Here is a 23,058-nt window from a genome sequence, read left to right on the forward strand (position 1 = left end):
ATAATCAGGTGCTACTGTGAGATCCAGTGTTGCCTCCCAAAGTTAATTTCAAGGACCCCCATAACCCTGAGGAACTAAATGGACCCATAAGGGTCTATTTGGTTCCATTTGTACACTCTCAGAGTTACACACCTGAAAGGGGCCTTTTGGAACCCCCTCAAGGAACCATGAGGGTACCACACTTTGAGACCCACTGGTGTAACAGAGTGTTTCCAGTGAGGCAACATGCACACTACTTCTGTTTGACCAGAATGGAACAGAGCCTTCATTCTGGTCAAACAGAAGTAGTGTGCATGTTGCCTCACTGGAAACACTCTGTTACACCAGTGGGTCTCAAAGTGTGGTACTCTAGCCTACTGGCTTATTATCTGTATCAATAGGGATGTGCTCCACTCCATTTTTCTATTGTTTCAATAAAACTGTATGTGTAACATACATAGGTTGCTTTTTTTAGGTTGTTGATAGTGGTCATATTAATAAGCTAATTAGAGTGCTCTAGATAGATTTAATCATTAATCGGAGCATTCCAATGTGTTTCTAATGCTTAAAAAAAACATAAAATCGACACCAAGTTTGCCAAAAGTGTCAAAGGTTAAGTTATAACTCTTTTTCACATAGCCACCATCTTGGAAATATGCATATTAGGGTTTCATACACACCCAATCGTAATGATAAGCATTCCAATGTGTTTGCAATGGTCAAAAAACATGAAATAGACACCAAGTTTGTATTTATAGCTCATCTGGTTCAAAAGTTACAGCCAAAACCGTTTTACATGGCGGCCATTTTGGATTTGGCCCCTATGGCGACCCCAAAGGTCGCCCGCTCGGGCGCCCTAGCTAAATCTTTAGAGCATGCCCTGGGCTACATCTGGGCCAAATTTGGTGCATTTAAGACTGATTAGCGCGAAAATATCCATAAGGCCCGGGACAATTGCTGAAATATTGTCCATATAGGTGATTATGCTAATAAAAGCTAATTACGCTAATTCTGAAAATTGCTCAACATATGCAAGTTAGCATCCGCCAGTTTCTACATGCTGGGGACCCATACTCAACATTTCTAACATAAAACCTTGGTGTACTCAACATTTCCGGGTTCACATTCTGGCAAGCGGACTAATAGTGCAATGGGGCCATACCCTTATTTTGAAAAGCCAAATCGGATCACGATTTTTTTTGTGATATGGCGAAATTATCATACATTTGGGCATTTTTTTTATTATTGATCGTACATCGTACAGAGGGTAAAATAATCGTACAAATACGATAATTCGTACATCTGGCAACACTGCTCTACACTAACCTATGTGTAAATAATAATGACGATAATAATAAAATCAAACACAGATCTGAATTATCAATTTCTTATCATAAAATGTTAATGCAAATTATAATAATAATATTATTATTAATATTAATAACAACAATGATAACATTATTTAATTAATTATTTGAGTTTATAAAGCGTTCAGCTGTTGAGACAAATATTGAAGTGCTTCACGATAAGAGACTAATATATTAAATAAACATGTAAAGTGAGAAAATAATAATAACAGGGGTGAGAAATCAGAGGGCTACTAGAAAGGTTTAAAAGGCTTGCTGGTTAAAAAGTAAGAGTTCTGAGATTAAATTCAAGGGATCTACAAGCCCACTTGACATGTTGTGAGCTTGTTGTAGATCAGCTACTTTTGTTGTTTCACTACGACCATCATAGTTACAGCATATAGGTCTATAACTTACACATATAACATATTTAACTACTATCCACTGTTTGGTGAATTAACTTAAATAAACATTGATTCAACATCTTCATTAGACCAGTAACCTTTCATTAGCATGTTGGTATCAAAATGTACTTAAAGTACCAACAGTAGAAAGTATTGTGCTCAATATCCCCATTTCACAAGTTTTTAAATGTATACAAATCTTTTGAAAATAGCCAATCTACAAGCTCACTATGTGTTGCATTGTGAGCTTGTAGATCGGCTATTTTCAATTGGCCGAAATGTATGTAGGGCTGAAGTTGTTAATGTGTTTTTTGTATTAATAATCACAATCTACAAAGTAACTAGTAACTAAAGTTGTCAAATAATTGTGGTGGAGTAAAAATATATTGCTCTGAGATGCAGTGGAAGTAAAAGTACTGACATTTGGAAATACTCCAGTAAAGTAAAAAAAAAATACCTCCAATTTGTACTAAAGTTCAGTACTTGAGTAAGTATACTTAAATACTTTACACCACTGTATCAAACCTTGAATGACTGTGGCATTGCTAACATTAGCATCTTAGCATCTGGAAGTAAAATGCTACAGTGAACCTTTACTATAAAGCAGTTCATTATTTACATTACCTCTGATTCCACCATGAAAACGCCTCCGTCTTGTTCCAACTGGAATCTGATCTAATGTAATCTTCTGCTCTGTTGTGTAGTTTAATGACATTAACGTCGTCGTGTTGTTGTTGTTGTTGTCATGCAGCCTGATGGCATCAATACAAAAACATGTTGGCTTTCTGATCCGACTGGAGCGGAAATAACTTTACGTCATCAAGTAGCCGGAAGCAATGATCGGAACCTCCGGTGCCGTGCACCTACAAAATGATTCCCCTGGTTTAAAACCGGTTTAGTTTGGTATACTAGCGCGACTAGAGAGACTAAACCAAAGATTGTTAATTTAGCAAGATACACAATCTCCGGTTTACTTCCCGTTTCTGCGTGACGTAGGTGGACGCCTTTTAAAGAGACAGGAAGCAGCTTGTAGTCTATAGAGCATTAGTCTCGCGTCACCAGACAACTATTCCACAATCTCTGAATGCTAAAATAGAGTCTGGGACTACACTTCCCGAAAGCTGTGTAACGGAAGTTGTTCAGACCGGAAAAACATTCGACCAATCACGACACGGTGCCCGCGGACCTGTAGTCCTAGTGGAAACAGAACCGAGGCGGAAGCATAGTCATAGGAGCGGTAGATTCATGTTATTTGTGCGAGGATTGTTTATCACAGAAAACTGAGAAAGGTATCATGGAATTAACGCCGAAAAAACTGTGAAAGAAGACACTAGTAGACATAAACGATATTTATGAGATTCGTTGATTCCAGTCGGACTCATTTGCGCCACTGCACAATGCTGAAACGGACGTGGGTAGGGGAGGGGCATCCGCTTTCCCCTTACACATGATCAGAGCTTCCGAGTCCCAGACTGTATGTCGGAAACATTTGTAAATTGTGGGAGGCAACAGTCTGGTGACGCGAGACTAATAGAGCATCGCAGTTGCACAGAATCCGGGTGCCGGAAGTAAATACTCAATGCATTTTTCCCATTGACTTTTCCAAAAATATTTATATCAATGAATTTAAGCCTAGAATCAAGCCATCCAGGATGCTGGTGAATCATGACCATAAAACCTTTTTTTCTGTGATTTTTTAAAATTTTATATTTAATGATATGATATACTATGTTTAATAAATACCCTTTGTTTTGCCGTTTTCAAAAAAGTTTTTTCACAGAATCAAACGTTTTATGGTCATGATTCACCAGCATCCTGGATAGCTTGATTCTTGGCTTAAATTAATTTATATAAATATTTTCGGAAAAGTCAATGGGAAAAATGCATTGAGTATTTACTTCCGGCAACTGGAAGTGGGCGGGAACTGCGACGCTCTATTGATTCCAACGGAAGAGTGAACGTGAACACTGCTTCTGAACCATTCTTTGGCCGATTCTCAATACCCGAACTTGGGAAGCACGGACTTGCGTCCTTAGAAGTTCAGACTTGCAAGTTCGCCTCGGGAGTATAAACTTGCGAGGACGCGAGGACGGGAGTACGGTAGTTGGAATGCACCGTTCTCGGTGACGTCACCATCTCAGCTCGTCCACAGTGTGGATATGCTCAGAGCAGATGTCCAAGCTAACAACGCAATGCTGAGCGACGCGGCGTTAGCTTGTAGATCTGTTTTTTTTGCACAACAGAACATAACGTACATTTTACAATATAATGATATTATATAAACATAATATATATTAACGTATATCATAATATATATAAATGTTAAAACATCGTTTTTGTTCATTTAATGTATTTAGCCTATATACTCTCAGAAAAAAACGTATAGAAATATGCCATTTGGTATTTATTTATCACAATACTGACCGATTTGTGTAACAACTTAAATGACTTACAGACCCACCAGGGTATAACAGGATAGGTGGGCACAAGGGACATCTGGGCACCTCGATGTAAAATTGTCTATTTTGTCCCAACAATATTTGAAAAATGTTCTAAGGTAAAGTAGCCTATATATGATTACAACATGCTTAAACATTCGACAACCAAGGTCTAATATTTCTATAATTTCAACAAAACCTGTATATCCAGTCATTTGGGAGCATAAATGAGAAGTTGAAGGATAACGTAGTTTAGCTCCAATCGGGGGTTAAGCGGGCGGGGGGGTCGCGCAACAACGGCTGATAAGTCTATTGAGAATGAATGGAGAGAGAGGTGCTCGTCTGTGCGCAATGGAGAGAAGGACGGCCGATGTTTTCTTTTTGCTTGATATTGTTTGATGGTGAACAATCATGATCTGATACACATGAAAGAAGAGTAGACCCTTCACAGCTAATACAGAATTTTTAATTTTAAGAATCGGTTCAGAATTGAATGAGTATGCCTATAGTTAAATGTGAAGCTCTTTCTGTTATATTTATGCATACACGCGTCATGGGCGCCTGTCGGTGGCCAAACCGGTTTTCAAATGGTTCTCATTTACAATTCGACCGATTGCAAATTAGGCTCATTTGAAAACAAATGCGACTTGCTGTGGTTGGCTACAACAGAAGAGGGTGAGGGGCTGCTAATCTTATGTTGATTTTTTGTTTTTTTCCCCTGGCCGATCTTGCCCCTGCACTTTGAGCAGACAGGGCACATAGGGGGCAGGCAGGGTGTTACAAGCGTCGGGTGCAGGCAGGTGACGACACCGGCGAATTGGCCACTACTATGCATGGTTCTCTCCTTTTTCCGCACAAAAGTAAAGGTCAGCCCCCCTTCTCTCAGATGTTTTACATTTTATCGTCCAAGTCATTTTCAACGACGGGTTGAAACAAGCGTTTGAAACGCTTTTTTACTCAGCCTGTGGCCAGTCAACCCCCGTCCGCGTGCGCTGTACTGCTCCAGTAAGATTGTATTGGGAAATCATGGCACAGGCTGACTAAATAAGCTTTTTAAATGCTTGTTTCAACCCGTTGGTAACATTTTCTTGGCCGCTAAAATGTAAAACATCTGGACTACCTTTATTGTTTGGATACGATGTGCGGGAAAAGGTAACTATCATGCATAGTGGCAAATTTTCGCCCGTGTCGTCACTTGCCTGCACACGACGCTGTGGAACCTCATTTCGGCGCAGCCCTCCGCTGTAGAGGTTTCAAATGGTTAAACGTATTACTATTAGACTTAATTAAGTCTGATAAGGATGTACCGTGCATGTTCACATCATGTAAACTGTACTTTACTTAAGACCATATTTGAAATATTTAATGTTTTAACATTTTGGACAAAATAGCCAGTTTTACATCGAGGTGCCCAGATGTCCATAGTGCCCACCTATCCTGTATCTGTTGGCATACCGAATGCGGGTGAGAAGCCTGCGTTGGCAAGGGTCTGGGAGCACTGGACTAAATAATTACCCGTGTGGAATAAAGTTGATCAGAACGGGAGGCTGGCGAGCGAGGCGACGTGATGTTGTTATATGGCACTTCTCTGGCTTTTTGTAATAATTTGTTTCCCCCTAGGTATTGCTTGTGTATTGAGTGAGTGGTTTAATATAGAATATAAAACTAAACAGAACAAACATATATAACCGAGTAAACATACACACACACACCATTTAGCCTAAGGCTATTAATACATTTGAAAATATAGTGCTGTCATTGTGGATTATATTAGTTAAAAGTAAATAGCCTAAGTAGGCTACACTATAATTAACAATAGCTGCACATCAAAAGAAGTTAAAACTTACATTCACACATACAAAAGTCAAAGTGGCCTAGTCAGACAAAATCGCACACAAATAAGAGTGGACCTCAAATTTTATTTCCAAAATATAAATAACCAGAGTGAAATTGATGGAATGACAAAATAAAAAATACATGAATGATGTACAGGCGTACGACATGAATCAAGCTTGATAAATATTAATAAACACCAGTGGTGGAAAGTAACTAAGTATATTTACTTACTGTATAAGTCCAATTTTGAGGTAGTTTTACTTTACTGGTATATTTCCAATTTTCAGTAGCCTACTCTTACTCCACTATGCCTCAGAGGAAAATGTTGTACCTTTACTCCACTATGTTATTTGAAAACTTATTTGAAATACTAGTTACTTTGTAGATTTAGATTATTATTACAAAACATACATTAACTTGAGCCATATCTATATTTCGGCCATTAGAAAATAGCCGATCTACAAGCTCACTTGTAGGTCTGCTATTTTCAAAAGATTTCTATACATTTTATACATTAGAAAACTTGTGAAATGGGCCATTCTGCATAAGGATTAATTTCAACTTTTGGTATTTAAGTACATTTTTATACCAATACTTTTGTACTTTTACTCAAGTAAATTTTTAATTCCGGACTTTTGCTTGTAACAGAGTATTTCTACATTGCAGTATTGTTACTTTTACTCAAGTTAAAAATGTGAGTACTTTTTCCACAACACAACTGATAAACAAATGCATATTTCTCTGGATGAAGTCCTCTTGCTTGGTGAAAAGTCTCGTTGACAGCTCAGCGCAGAATGAACTCCCTGGACGATACCTTCAATTGAAGTAAAATAACGTTAATACTACTCGCATAAACACATATCAAACATTAGTCAGAGGCAGTTCTATCTCCCCAAAATTGGCTGAGACTATTATAGTCCAATAAATATATCCACAACTAATTAGATCTCATTTGAACCACTACAAAGACGACCCAGCTGAACCAGCGGACACTTTCAAAAGGACTGGCCGCAAATAAGGCTTCTTACGCGGGGTACAGTGGTCTGACGGGCCGGTCATCTGCGGCCGGGTTAACAGCGGCTAGTCGGCTACACAAACGTCCGAAAGTTCGGTGCACAAATCAACCACATATTTGAAGTTAATTAACAACATTCAAGCCTAAAATAAATCTTAAATTTACATTCTGTGGCAAAACAAAAAAATTATTCGGACATTTCTTACCGCGGTCCGTGTCCGCCATATTGGTCCTGTTTTTCAAGCGCTCCGGTCCTGTGCGGTGTTGCATTCTGGGCAATCTGCTCTGAAAAGTCTTCTGCGAGTCTAGTCTGAAGCATGCTCGGTAAAGGGGGCGGATCAAGTTCCCATCCGGGTATTTGGTCTGGACTTAGGCAAATGCGAACTTAGAATTGGAACAGTACTTGGGCAGCGACTGATGACGTATCACGAGTTCGTGAGGACGGGAGTACAGACAAGTTCGGGTATTGAGAATCGGCCTTTAACTCCATGGTCACTGAACTAATATTGGACCCATTCATCACAAGACACACAATATGTACACGATTTTCATACTAAAATTGCATTTTTTTAGAGACACAAATGAGGGGAAAATCAACTTTGTTATCGACTTTTCTCTATCCCAGCAACACACTCTCGCGAGATTTGGGAAGATATCTCAGGAGTTCATCTGCAGTCTGACGGACGAGACATAGAGGGCTATGTCCCTTATTTTTTTACTCTGGTATGCTGTGTCCCTAGCCTGGCTCCAGCCCGTGAATCGCTAGCCACGGCCATTAAAAAAATATGTTCAGGCGATTCTGGTCTGGTGACGCTCTCATAGGAGGTCTCAGCCTCGGTTGAAAATGTGATCGACGAATCGGGATCGGGATAATCCAGTACGAACCAATCACCAAAGAGTCTTTGAAAAAAAAAAAATTACCATTTTATTTACCATATTGTCTTAATCAGCTTTGTTTGCGTTTCTTTGCCTTTGTTTAAGTGCTAAAAGAGTGACTTTTAGATCATTTCCACTGTACAGGAGAGGAACAGGAGAGGAGCCCCAGTCTGGTCAAGGAGGAACCAGAGCCTGAGCCTCCACACATTAAAGAGGAACAGCACTATCAATTTATAATCAATGGAGCAATTATTTTAGACATCTTTACATCATGGCAAGGTAACTACACAACCCAAACCTCTACCAAAGTGGTCCTGCCCTTTAAAGGAGTAGTTCACCCAAAGCAAGACTTATTTTGGAGACTTTTGTTTTTGTCACATTCCTAAACCAATAATTTGATGACCGGCGGTCGGAGACTCAAAGAGTCTCCTTTGAGGAATGCGATAAAAAATCTCCATGGATTCAATGCTTCATGGGGTGTGTAATTGATAGAAAACAAGTATTTTTTTGGGGGTGAACTACTCCTTTAAAGGGATGATGGTTGAGATTAGAAGTGTGTTTATAACATAAAGCTTAACTTGTAACTTCCTTCATTTGGAATAAGAAAACTCCACGATAACAAAATGTTTTCTTACAAAGAACACAAACAAAGATGTAATTACATTACTAGTCAGAAACATGACATGTAGCCTACTACTCAATTGTCATAAACTTCAGACATGTCCTTCATAGGTGCAGATTGATGAGTCCTCCTGCACACCTTCATCTTTAGCCACTCTAGTAACCTGTACTTGAGTAATGTACTGTACTTCAGTAAAAAAAAAAATGTTATCTATCAAATATAATTGATTGAAATAAAATAATACGTTTATGGTGGGGGTAAACACATTCTAAAATGTTCAGAAAGTTGACAATGAAAGAGGATTTATATGGGTAGGCATTTGTAATTGGATTTGACCTCATTCTTCTCCACTATGTGGACACACTGGTGTCTCTTCAGGTCACCTAGAGTAATGACTCACTAACACTGATTACTGTGGAATGTTTTTTTTCTTGACAGCATGTACACACTGGTGTCTCTTCACATTAAATGACCGACTGAAACTCTTGTCACAATATTTACAATTGAAAGGTTTTTCTCCTGTGTGGATAAGAAGGTGTGTCTTCAGGTTATTTGACTGACAGAAACTCTTGTCACAATGTTTACAGGGGAAAGGTTTTTCTCCTGTGTGGACACGAAGGTGAGTCTTCAAGTTAAATGACAGACTGAAACTTGAGTCACAATGTTTACAGGGGAAAGGCTTTTCTCCTGTGTGGACAAGCTGGTGTTTCTTAAGATAATCTGAGCTACTAAAACTTTTGTCACAATGTTTACAGGGGAATGATTTTCCTCCAGTGTGGACACGAAGGTGTCTCTTCAGGGTATTTGAGTGATTGAAACTCTTATCACAATGTTTACAGTGGAAAGGTTTTTCTCCTGTGTGAACACGAAGGTGTGTCTTCAGGTTATTTGACTGATTGAAACTCTTGTCACAATGTTTACAGGGGAAAGGTTTTTCTCCTGTGTGGACACGAAGGTGTGTCTTCAGGTTACTTGACTGATTGAAACTCTTGTCACAATGTTTACAGGGGAAAGGTTTTTCTCCTGTGTGGACACAAAGGTGTGTCTTCAGTTCATTTAACTGATTGAAACTCTTGTCGCAATGTTTACAGGGGAAAGGTTTTTCTCCTGTGTGGACAAGCTGGTGTTTCTTAAGATAATTTGAGGTACTAAAACCTTTGTCACAATGTTTACAGGGGAAAGGTTTTTCTCCAGAGTGGACAAGAAGGTGTGTCTTCAGGTCATTTGACCGACTGAAACTGTAGGATCTTGGTTCATCTGTGTCTTTATTCTTCTTGCTGGTGACTGAGTTTGTTATTTGCTCAAAGGCTGCTGAGGTGACCGGTCCATTCCTCCACATTTGGCAGTAGAGGTCGTTGTGGCTTTGTTCAATGTGTTTATGGAGGGCGACCTGATATGTGAAGGTGTATGGACACTCAGAACAAGAGAGGACCTGACTCTGGGAGGACTGGGAACTCATTTCTGAGAGAGAGAGAGAGAGAGAGAGAGAGAGAGAGAGAGAGAGAGAGAGAGAGAGAGAGAGAGAGAGAGAGAGAGAGAGAGAGAGAGAGAGAGAGAGAGAGAGAGAGAGAGAGAGAGAGAGAGAGAGAGAGAGAGAGAGAGAGAGAGAGAGAGAATAGTGAGTACTTGTAAACACTCCATAATCTATGCAACAGATTAATTAAAATGACATGTTAAGATAGAGCAAACATTCACAATCAAATAATGATCTGTTCGACATCAAAATCAGAGCAGAGTAGTCCATTTGAAGGGAAGCATTTAACCCTATCTTCTCTATAGTCTATACGCTAAAGCTTGGATCACACTGCAGGATAATCAGGGTGATTTTGAGTCAGGGCGGGTTGGGAGCGGATGGCGATTTTGTTCGATGTTTGATGGAGGTGTTCACTGGAGCAAAAGAGGAGAGTGTCATGCTTTTTAAAAAATGTTAGTCTGAGTCCAGTCAGGCTTTGAGTCAAGCTCGTAATAAGATCATCTCATAATAGCTACTCACCTACTTTTCATGAATGATGGTCCATTAATTAACTCATTCCCTGGCAATGACATTTTGACGGCTGTTTTTAGTAAGCCCACACCGCAAATGACGTCTTAATAATAATGGCAATAAAATAATAAGATAAATGGATAAAATAGACTATTTGCACTGTCAGTACGTAATTCTGAGCCAACACTGAAGTTTGGTCTTTCTGTGTGTGGTAATAATACAATTACAATCTCTGTTTATCTCATTATCAACTCATTGGCTGGTTGAAGCAACAGGGACAACTTATTGACTCAGTCAGACTGTGTTTTTACAAGGAAACGCAGATCACGCGCAAAAAGTGGCTTAGTTTGAGTGAATTGCCCAACAAAAATAAATAAATATATATGTATATATGTTCTATTATATGTTAAACTAGTTGCGTTTCTGAATCAGAAGGTGGACATGGTGGATTTAAATTCACCAAAAAAGGGTCTTCAAATCGGGTTTGTAGAAACCGATGGGTAACGTCACTGTTCCCTTAGTTCAGATTGTTTTTAGATTCTGCAATAACCTCAATATAGCACTCCCTCTCGTGTCTATTGCAGTGGCGTACCCACTGTAGAGGCAGGGCAGGCGGTCGCCTGCCCAACTAAGATCTCGCCTCCCCTAAAAAAAACAAATAACCTGAAAAGGTGTCAATGCGTGCTTAATGCCCTCAAATTCACATATCCAACGAGCTTTGAACTGAGCAGATTGGACCTTCCACTCCAGAGATAATGGCCGTGAAACTTTCGCCGATTTTCGATTGACTTGAAATTTCTTTTTTGGGGGTAATAGAGGGCGGGGGGGGGGGGGGGGGGGAATCTCGCCTGCCCTAAATGTAAATCCTGGGGACGCCACTGGTCTATTACTAAGGTATACGGTAAAAACATTAGTTAATAGTTAATTTCTACCTTTTTTGATCTAAGATCTAAGATCTACAAGCTCATAGCCCGGTGTCTAGGGCCGCGCTATGAGCTTTTAGATTTGCTTCTTTTTTTTTTAACATCGTGAAAATGTGATAATCTTATTTTTTTTAAACAAACATTTTTAACTAAAATCTTTGCTACAAATGCCTTCTACGGTTAAAAAAAGAAAGAAAAAAAAACGTATGTTGCTATTATCAGTGGTTCCCAAACTTTTTCCATGTCAAGGACAATCCCAAAATGATATGTATTTGGCCGTGGACCCCCCATCTCCAAATATTTTGTTCCAGGGACCCCCAGAAGCAAACATTTTAGTTAAAAGTGTATATCGTTGCTGTCGGGCAGGAACTAGCTAACTCCATTTTCCATTTTTTTCCATAAATCAGTGCTATTAAACACCCTTTACGTCTGTGTTTATAGAAAACATATTGAACCAATGACAAGTATTAAAAAGTGCTTCAAACAAAACCAGCTAACTCCATTAGATCCTCAAACTTTCTGCTAAACCAGCAAAGGGGGGTGGAGTTAAAATGACACAGATGCACTCCCGGATTGAAAGGGTTAATTACCATTGCTGTTGGCTTGTGACGTCTGTGTCTTTGAAGTGACATCTACGTTGAGTTTTCTGCCTTTCTTCGGCTCCTTTCTCTTCTTTTTTGAGCGGGAGTTCGACCAATCGGAGTCGTTGCCACTGTGGTCTTTTGGTTCCCACGGCGTGTCAGAATGACTAACATTGTCCTCCTCATCACAGCTGCATTGCTGCAGGGCTGCTGGTGGATGGAGAGCCCGGTGAACCATGTTCAGAGGGAGTCTGTGAAGGACCACCACCGCTGGATTCATATGAGCCAGAAGAGAAATGGAAGAAGGTTCATCTGGGTGTTTGTGTGAATCCTGAGCCCTTCTGGTCTGTGGGTGTTGTTGTGCCTTGTTAGATGCCACAAGAGATGAAGATATATCACCTAAGAATAGAAAAGGGTGATAATAGGTTTATTAATTACTTGATATCACTTGGTTTATGTTACCGAAATCAATTATTTTCAGCCCCACATTCTGTCATTGTTTTGTAGCTTAGCTTCTGATTCATTCTAGTGCAGCTATTGGAAAAATATCCAAAAAAACAAGATCGATCACCTCACTTCTTGAACTAAGGCCCTGCTTAGACTGCAGTCAAATCCAGTCAAATACTATTCATTTCTCAAATCCGGTTAATTCCTCAAATCCGATCTTTTGGCCCGACTGTCCACACTTCATTTGCAAGTGACCGGATCTGATCTGTCACAGATCTGTGTGTTCAGACTGATTTAAACAATGTCAACCCAAAGCCGCCCTGTGTCGACATGTGTGCTTTAGTTACCGTGGTAACGACGTAGGCGCTAGTTGATTACGTTCAGGAAATGTGACATAACAGACGACAAGCGACAACAACAAAAACAATACATGCATGTATGATAAAAACATTGCATTTCTCCGTCTGTCCACTGAATGCTGCTCGCCATTTCTTCTAGAAACTTATGCTGCACTATTGTTTTGTTTTCATTACGATTACCCCTTGCTCTCTCGTAAATCAAAATCAGTTCTCGTGCTCTGTAATGACGTCAGTGACGCTCAGAGTGACGTTTTGGACAGTTTGATATGTGACTTGGGTGTTTAGAGCAGGTTACTGCGTTCAGACTGATCTTTAGAAATCAGATTTGAAACCACCTCTGAATGTGGCTCAAGTCAGATTTGTAGATCCCATGTGATCTGTCTCTGTTCAGACGTCATAAAACTGATGGGATTCCAATCTGGATATGACATAGATCTGATTTAGGCTGGATTTGGCTGCCAGTCTAAACGGGGCCTAAAAGATGTCTTCCCTGTATGAATGATGTTTTGCTACAAAATGCTCAACAAAGGGATTACTGTCCTTTATGACTCATCAAGTGTTTCTTCAGATTACCATTTCTTGTTAACCAACTGATTCAGGTCGTTTTCATTGGAGCTTTTAATGCAAACTTTACAACTAAAATATTTGTCCTCTGTATGTATTAACATAACATTCACTATTTAAGGTTTAGTTTAGCTACACTCTGTACAATTACATTTAGTTTGTTTTGATGGTTTCATGTCAAGGGAGAGCTTGTTGCTCAATGATAGTATTTGTCCTTCCTTTTACATATAGGGCCCTATTTTCGCCTTACCCATTATCCCTAAACTTCTTTACCATTTTTGACTATTTTTAAAAACATGTTCAAGTAGTTCAACTAGCCGATCTACATCGACACGTTTTGAGCTTGTAGATTGGTTATTTGAACTTTGTATATATATATTTTTTAATAGTAACAAGTAGCAAAGAAGTTTAGGGATAATGGGTAAGGCACCGGCAAAAATAGGGCCTTTAGTGTCTTGTGTTGATTTGAGTGTTTAAAGCTGACTGACCTCCACTGGTCTCCTCCCACTCATCACTGTCTTCAGTGACTTCAGAGTCAGATTCAACTTCAACTCTCACTGCAGAACAGTGTGAAGAGACGTCTTCTTCATCATCTTCATGTTTCACTGCTAGTAATGTCATCATTGGTCCATCAGGTGTCTCTGGTCTTTGAAGTAACTCTTCCTGTTCCTCTTTAATGTGTGGAGGTTCTGGTTCCTCCTTGACCAGACTGAGACTCCTCTCCTCCTGTTCCTCTTTAATGTGTGGAGGCTCTGGTTCCTCCTTGATCAGACTGAGACTCCTCTCCTCCTGTTCCTCTTTAATGTGTGGAGGCTCTGGTTCCTCCTTCACCAGACTGGGGCCGCTCTCCTGTTCAGGGGAAACCTCCGCTTTACACACAACCATGTTTTGCAGGGTGTCTAGGACCAGAAAAATAACATGTAACTTAAATGTTAATCCATTATTTCTGTCTTCCATGTTCCATGTACAAAATGAGGTTATCATCTCTTACATTGACCATCATCTCTAACTAGGAATTATTGAGGCGTTTCTGAAAACTGAAGTTCTGAGAAATCAGGCTTCAATGTTTTAACAAGAAACCTTCTCAGCTCCAAAGCATATTTAGAAAAGGAATTTGAATTCATTTATTTTGTTACTTTACCCAAAATATGAATAATTGTGCTATATCAAATATTGGCAGTTTCTAAAGCCTAATTCATACTTTGATGCTCGTCAGTTCCGTGCCCCGAAAACAGCCCTCCAAGGCTGTGACATGTCAAACTGTCTTTTCCTGACCAGTACAAACTGCATCAGATCACGTTGGTAGAACAGTCATGATCATGACTTTTTTTAGATAACGATTACTTGTCTTACAAATAATTGTGATAATGAATGTGTATATGTACCAATGTATAGCACAATGGTTGGATATTCAAAACTAGCAGATATACAAGCTTGTAGATCTGCTATTTTTGAAAACAAATGAAAATGTGTGCAAATCTCTACACACATTGCAGTGGTCAGTTGATCCTGTAGGTTTACACTCTATAACATTCAAAGGATCAGACCCTTCCTCACCCAGGAGTCAGCCCACCTCCTTATCCAGACCTCAGTCATATAAAAACTTGACTACTGTAACTATAGGGGCCAAAATGTATATTTTGCTTGCCATTTTATTTTTGTTTGGTTTTTCCCACGCTTTGGTTTGATGTCCCACTTCCCACAGTAATCAACTGATTAGCTCCTGCTGTGTGTCTGTTCATTACCTTTTAGTTTATTTCAATAAGTATTTCAATAAGTTCTCTGGTTTTGCTTGGAAACGCGTCACACAGTATCTGCCGAAGCTCAGCCTCATAGCACCACTTCTAAATGGTTTTTGAATATTGGGAAGAAGTAGTTGCTACAATATTGTCAACAGAAAATATCCCGCACCACGACTCATCTATGGACCAGGATTCAATGGATTGGAAATGAAATTAATGGACATTTGAATCACGGGAGTTCTGGACATTTGATCGTGGGGTTTTGGGGTTAAATGGAAAATGGAGCAAGTTCTGAAATGAATGAATTTGGATCGAAACATTGGAACATGATGGAAATGGACATCGCAACATTTGGACTTTATGTTCCCCCTCTGTGACTCTGAATGAAGCCACATTGATTGACCGCGGCTGCGGTGGAAATGTTTGTGTGACAGCAGCAGCGCATCACAGCCTTGAGCCTTCAGAAGCGGTGAGAAATATATTCGCATTGCAGGTTCCTTCTGTGTATTTGTTGTTCATTGTTTGAACACAGTTGGAAGTGCTGCCGCTTGTCCATTGGGGACTGTTGTTGTTGGTTTTGGCTGTTGTTGTGCGCGCTGGCTGGCAGCGAGGATTGCGTGAGCGTCGGACTGGGTTTGGCTGCTGCGCTCCATATATGGGCGCTCCTTATACGGCGCTGCTGCGCTCGTTCCACTGTGTGCTGCTCTGTTGAATTGGAAATGGCCTTGCCAAAGTTGCCAAGGTGAATGTGCAATATCTGGGGTGATGTTCAATTGCTGCTGTGTATTCTGGATGAATTGTACATGTTGTCAAAAGTACAAATGTCAAAATGAGTGATATAAACGTCACAAAGAGCGACAAAAAGGAAATGGATCCGGAACAAATGGAGGAGGAGTCACGGAGGACGGTCAAGCTCACGGCCAAAGCGCTGGCTAATAAAATTGAAAAGGTGCAGAAAGACCGCCACTCATGTGTGAAACAACTTCAAGTGCTCACAAATGAAATTAAAGGGCTAATGAAAAATGATGAAAATGCAAAGGATGTGCAAAGCACAATGGAGGATCTGAAAAATGTATATGAAAATGCAAAAGCAGCACATGATTCACTCATTGTATTGATTCCACAGGAGGAACTGGAAACTCAAAATTTATGGTTTGCACGTGTTACAAAACACAATACAGATTTCATATCTGATGTGATGCAATGGCTTGTTGGTCTTGGAATGTCAATGCAGCAAAAAAGTACTGCTGATGAATCCATTCCTGCAAAAGCAGATACTGAATCCATTCCTGCAAAGGCAGATACTGGAGCTATTGCAACTGAAGAGGAAGGCCTACCTGTTGGGCCGCAGGAGGAAAGTGGAGAGCTACCTGTTGGGCAGGAGGAAATGCCACAGACTAATGCTGGGCAGCAGGATGAAATGCCACGCACTAATGCTCAACAGCACCACCCGTCCCAGTCACATAAGGCAACATCTGCAATATTTGACCTACAGGAAACGATTCAACCTGAGGACAGTGCGTCAAATATAAGCAAGAAAACAAAAGGATCTAAAGTTTCAAGTACAGCATCAGCACGCTTGAAAGCTGAGGCAGAAATGGCTGCTCTCATTGTTCAGCAAAAAATGATCCAGGAGAGACATGACCTGGAGGTACAAATGGAGCAGCTAAGAAGACAAAATGAGCAGCTAAGAAGGCAAAAGGAGCAGCTGGAGCTGGATACAAGCATGGCTGCTAATGTAGCAAAAATGAAAGTACTAGGTTCAAGGAGATCTGGTGTTTCTATTAAGTCTAAAGTGACAGATGGAATGATGTCATATTTTGAGAAGGGACAGCGGGCAACTGTTTCCACACCACATTCACAACCCACACTGGGACAGGTCCCCTCACAACCCAGTGTTGCCAGGCATGCACCAGCACCAACTGTAACAACCACAGGTGGCGCTGTGGCTCCGGTCCATTCACTGACAGCAAACACAACAACAATGGCTATTGGGGCATCAGTGCCAGTGGTCACTGCCACCGGGGGAGCTGTGGCTCCGGCCGTCCGGTCTCGCACTGCAGCACCCTTGGCAAGCCAAATGGACACCACAGGTCCAATTGAACAAGACAACAATAATATATATTCTGTCACGGAGAAACAAAACGAAATCACAGCTTTACTCGTACAACAGCAGAGTCTGTCTTCTATGCCCAAGAAGGAAGTTTACATTTTTGATGGTGACCCACTTCAATATCACACTTTCTTAAAATCATTCGAACATAGCATCGAAACCAAGAACTCAAATCCCACAGATTGTCTCTATTATCTGGAACAGTACACCCGAGGACAACCAAGGGAACTTGTGAGGAGTTGTCTACACATGATGTCGGATAGAGGATACAGGATACCCAGGGGGCAAACCCCCCCTTTTTTTGGAAACCTGCATTTGCCCTGCCATCAAAGGTTGGCCACCAGAAATAATATCTATGACCCAGTAGGATCACAACCTATATGGACAACCCGGTCAATTTTTTGCTGGAAATCCAATATGGCCGCCTCAATATTGGCCCCTATCAGAAAATAGCTTTGGCGATAACTTTTGAACCAGATGGGCTAGAAATGCAAACTTGGTGTCTATTTCATGGTTTCAGAGCATGAGAAACTCAATGGAATACTTATTTTTATGATTAGGTGTGTCTGGACCTTTACTTTGCATATTTCCAAGATGGACGCCACCCGTAAATGAGTTTTACTATGACTTTTACAGTGACAGCTAACTGTTATGGCAAAAAGTCTGCTTTTTAAGCAATATGAACACATTTGGTCAGTTTGAGCTTTCATTTCTATGTTGTCAATATGGCTGCAGTCATAAATAATGTATGGTATTACATTTTTGCTCAGATTCTATCTATAGTTGTGGGGATGATTGCAGTGAAAAATCTGAGAAAAAGCCCACAATGTATCTTATGTATCATTTTAATAAACTAACTATAATATAAACAGACACATGCACACTCCAAGACTTGCCAAAAACTTCAACTTTAGGGCTATACAAATTAACATAGTGGTATGCATTCAAGTAACATAACAAAATATAGACTACTTAGTGACAAACAGAGTAAAAGCGGATTTGAGGTTGCCTACAAAAGGTTCATTTTGACCTCTATGGTGCTGTCTTGCCTGCTTCTAAAGCCAATGATACTATGGTACAATGCTATTCACCATCACTGTTGTCACGTGTTGCACTGATCCTGCTGCATCGTGTCTCCAGTCCCTGGCAACGGCATCCTAAGTAGCATGGAATTTCCTTCTTTGCACAGGAACAGTTTTTCTGGCAGCCTTTGATACAGCTGCATGATATTGCCTTGTTCATTGACACAGCCCAGGCTGGCTCGGTAGATGCAAGGGGGACTGCATTGCTAGCACTGAGAGACCATCCATACTCTGCGAAAGAGGGAATATCCGGCTTGGCGATGTGTGCATATTTATCTATTATGGTTGCTAGAGCAGCTCTTCTCAGGTGCAGGTCAAAGGCATTCTCTGTCGGGGGCAGCAGCTTTAAGAGGGTTGATCTATTATTGAGGAACTTGTACACTCTAAGCTTACTCAGGTCAAAATCCTCCGGGTGGTCCGCTTTGGATGTATATACAGCAATTGTGAGGTCTTGTGCTTGATTGATGACGTCATCTGAGAGGGAATCAGAAGAGTTTTCACCAAACTCCTCAAGTGCAGGGAGATCCAGACACATGCTGGCCTTGAACCATGCCTTCTTCCCAGTGAAGAAGGGATAGCTGGTGGTATCTCTGCCACTTAAACTATGGATAAAGGGCAGGGCACGACACCGTGCGAGCCCCAGTGCTGATACCATTTGATGGATAGGAAGGTATGAATTTTGCTCTGTTCTCACCCACAGCTCTGGAAGGCATCTGAGATGGGTTGCTTTATAGTAAAGGCACATGATGATGATGTCTGTGTCATTGGCATGGATGACAACTCTGTCAACTTTGTCATTCTGGACACTGTACAGGGTGTGGAGTATTATTCTTGTATCAGCCTCCTGTTGTGTGGGTTCTAGTGCAGGGACATCTTCAATATAGACCCCTCCTTGATCACCACACTCATTGTCTCTTCTTTAAACCCCCCACCCAGGTAAAGATGTGTTGGACCAAGGGCCGACTTAAGTTTCTCATTTTCACACCATTCGTCACAGAGGAAACTCAATAGGTTTGCCTTGTTAGCTGACACAGCAAAAAACTCCCGAGGATCTGGAGCTGTGTAATGCATACTGACTTCATATTCTTTGGAAGGTTTTGGTTGAGCATATCTGTGTTCTTGCTCAGCTGTCTTAAGACTAGGTCCACTGTACCGGTCACAACAGAAGTGAATGATCTCTGTGCCAGCAGGCACATCATTCAACAGCAGACGTTGGTATCGTTCAGCGATTGTTCCAAATGCTTCACCTTTCAGGAGCGACCAATGGCGTATGGCATACATGGCATCAATAACTACTGCTGTTTTTCTGTCTTCTGTAGGCAGGTCAGGGATGCATGCAACTTTGGTCTCCTCTTTCAGGACCTTCACAAGGCTTGCCTTGGTACCTGTTCTCATCCTGCCATCTTCCTGGAAGAGGGAAGGGGGGGAAGTCACTCCACTCGTGGTTGCCTATAAAGTCAACAAGGTTGAGTTCTCCACCACTGGCTATGATTTGGGTCATGCGCAGGAGGGCAGTAATTTCATTGCTCTTGCCAGGTGCTGAGGTTTTCCCCTTCGATTCTTTGGATTTTGTGTTTTGAGTATGGAAAGTGTTAAGCTTCATTATGCTTGTCTTCTTCTGATCACTGGACAGTGATTCACACAGTGCCTTCAGACCCAGTTTGTTCACACTCATCAAGTCGTCCTTGACTGTGGAATCAGCACACTGTCCTATAGATATGTTGATCATGGATGATGTGCTCACTGTAAATGGGTTAGTCTCCACTGCTGCCATGACCTTGACTACCATCTCTGCATCCCGGGTTACACGACTCTGACCAGACTCATGGTGTGGGTTGGAGGAGTGGAGGTGGAGCATAGACTTGAGCTCTGCAGAGACAGCTGCAGTGAGTGTTTTTGTGTAGACCCATTTTGTCCGGGCAGCAGGGCTGAGTGTAATGCCATCCAGACCGCTTGCTTCCTTGGCATCAGCATTATAGGTCTGCTCCAGTAGCATGTCAAAAGCAACACTGTTGTGGCTGCCATCTGCTCGTCTGCCAACAAATACACCTGCCATCAGTGCTTCATGTACCTCTGAAGCTGTTTATGGTAGTTTCTTCATCTCAGCCAAATACAGAGGTAAAGATTGCTGCCCGTACTTGTAGTGGCCTGCTGCAGTGAGGTAGGGTAGCATTCTTGCTGATTCACAGAGATGTCCTGTCCAGTCACCTTCCCGATCGTAGTAGATAAACCTTTGGAGAATATCTGACATCTCCAGGAAGGTTGCCCAGAGGACTGCAGTTGGTTGCCCATTCAATGATTCCTGAAAAAGCAGCAGCTGCTCTCCTAGGACTGCCATCTCTGGACGCCTCACCTGTATAGCAATGCAGTCCCCCTTGCATCTACCGAGCCAGCCTGGCCTGTGTCAATGAACAAGGCAATATCATGCAGCTGTATCAAAGGCTGCCAGAAAAACTGTTCCTGTGCAAAGAAGGAAATTCCATGCTACTTAGGAGGCCGTTGCCAGGGACTGGAGACACGATGCAGCAGGATCAGTGCAACACGTGACAACAGTGACGGTGAATAGCATTGTACCATAGTATCATTGGCTTTAGAAGCAGGCAAGACAGCACCATAGAGGTCAAAATGAACCTTTTGTAGGCAACCTCAAATCCGCTTTTACTCTGTTTGTCACTAAGTAGTCTATATTTTGTTATGTTACTTGAATGCATACCACTATGTTAATTTGTATAGCCCTAAAGTTGAAGTTTTTGGCAAGTCCTGGAGTGTGCATGTGTCTGTTTTTTATTGTAGTTAGTTTATTAAAATGATACATAAGATACATTGTGGCCTTTTTCTCAGATTTTTCACTGCAATCATCCCCACAACTATAGATAGAATCTGAGCAAAAATGTAATACCATACATTATTTATGACTGCAGCCATATTGACAACATAGAAATGAAAGCTCAATCTGACCAAATGTGTTCATATTGCTTAAAAAGCAGACTTTTTGCCATAACAGTTAGCTGTCACTGTAAAGGTCATAGTAAAACTCATTTTCGGGTGGCGTCCATCTTGGAAATATGCAAAGTAAAGGTCCAGACACACCTAATCATAAAAATAAGTATTCCATTGAGTTTCTCATGCTCTGAAACCATGAAATAGACACCAAGTTTGCATTTCTAGCCCATCTGGTTCAAAAGTTATCGCCAAAGCTATTTTCTGATAGGGGCCAATATTGAGGCGGCCATATTGGATTTCCAGCAAAAAATTGACCGGGTTGTCCATATAGGTTGTGATCCTACTGGGTCATAGATATTATTTCTGGTGGCCAACCTTTGATGGCAGGGCAAATGCAGCACACCCCCCTTTGCCCCCTGGGTAGGAAGGCTAAGTCTCTACTGAAAGAGCATTTTGGCAATGAGCATAAAATCGCTACAGCCTTCATTGAGAAAGCTCTTTCATGGCCGTCAATTAAACCTGATGACACTAAAGCTCTGCAAGCATACACTCTCTTCCTACGGGGATGTTGTAATTCCATGGAGGATGACAACTACATGCATGAGCTTGATATGCCTTCTAATTTGTTGATAATCATTAAGAAGGTGCCCTACCGACTAAGAGATAAATGGAGAACCGTGGTATGTGATTTCCAGGAGAAACACGACCGAAGAGCAAGCTTCAAGGACGTTGTTGTTTTTCTTGAAAAACAAGTCAAGATCATAACGGATCCCATTTTTGGTGACATCAAAGACACTCCAGTGAGTAAGGACACAAGAAAGTCCAGGTCACAACCGCTTCCCAGAACAAAAGGAAGTACGTTTGCAACCACTGTGATGGCTGCAAAAGAAAAAGGAACGAAGGAAAGTCAGTTTACTCTGAAGAGCTGTTTATTTTGTGACGGTGGACATGCTCTTGAACTGTGTCCACAATTGGAAAAGAGGACACACAATGAGAAATTCACTTTTCTAAAAGAAAATGGAATATGCTTTGGCTGTTTGTGCAAAGGACACATCAGTAAAGACTGCAAAAAGAGACTCAGTTGCAGCGTTTGTAGTTTGAAGCATCCCAGAATGCTACATATCTACCAAAGAACCAAGGAATGGAATAAAGACCCAGCTGAAGGAAAGGAAACCACCAAAGACAGAGCCATGGCTTCCGTGCTGACAAGTGGTCTTACTGGGGCCGGTGAAGACAACTGCAAGCTTGCCATAGTGCCGGTTCAGGTAAAGGCCAGGAAGGGGAACACAACAGTGCATACATATGCATTCCTTGACCCAGGTAGCACGGCATCGTTCTGTACAGTGGGGCTAATGGCTAAACTCAACCTTCAAGGAAGAAGATCGAATATCTTGTTGAGAACTATGGGTCAGAAGAAGGTTATTGAAACACACATTGTTTCAGGCCTAGAAGTGGCTGGACTGAACAGCAGCGACTTTTGTAATCTTCCAGGCATATATACGCAGAGGACTATGCCTGTGAACAAAGGAAACATCCCACAGCAAAATGACATCGATCAGTGGCCTCATTTAAGGAATGTTCACTTACCTGAACTTGACTCTGAGGTAGAGCTACTGATTGGCTCAGACGTACCAAAAGCACTGGAGCCAATGGATGTCATCCGGAGTGTGGGAGATGGACCGTACGCTGTAAAAACCATGCTTGGTTGGACAGTTAATGGGCCATTAGATGGAAAGACTGATGATGCGCAGGAGCAGTCAGTGATAAGTGCCAATCGGATATCAGTTGTGAAACTTGATCAACT

Source organism: Gymnoscopelus microlampas (genome assembly GCF_963454915.1).
Source record: "Gymnoscopelus microlampas genome assembly, chromosome: 4".
Taxonomy (NCBI): domain Eukaryota; kingdom Metazoa; phylum Chordata; class Actinopteri; order Myctophiformes; family Myctophidae; genus Gymnoscopelus; species Gymnoscopelus microlampas.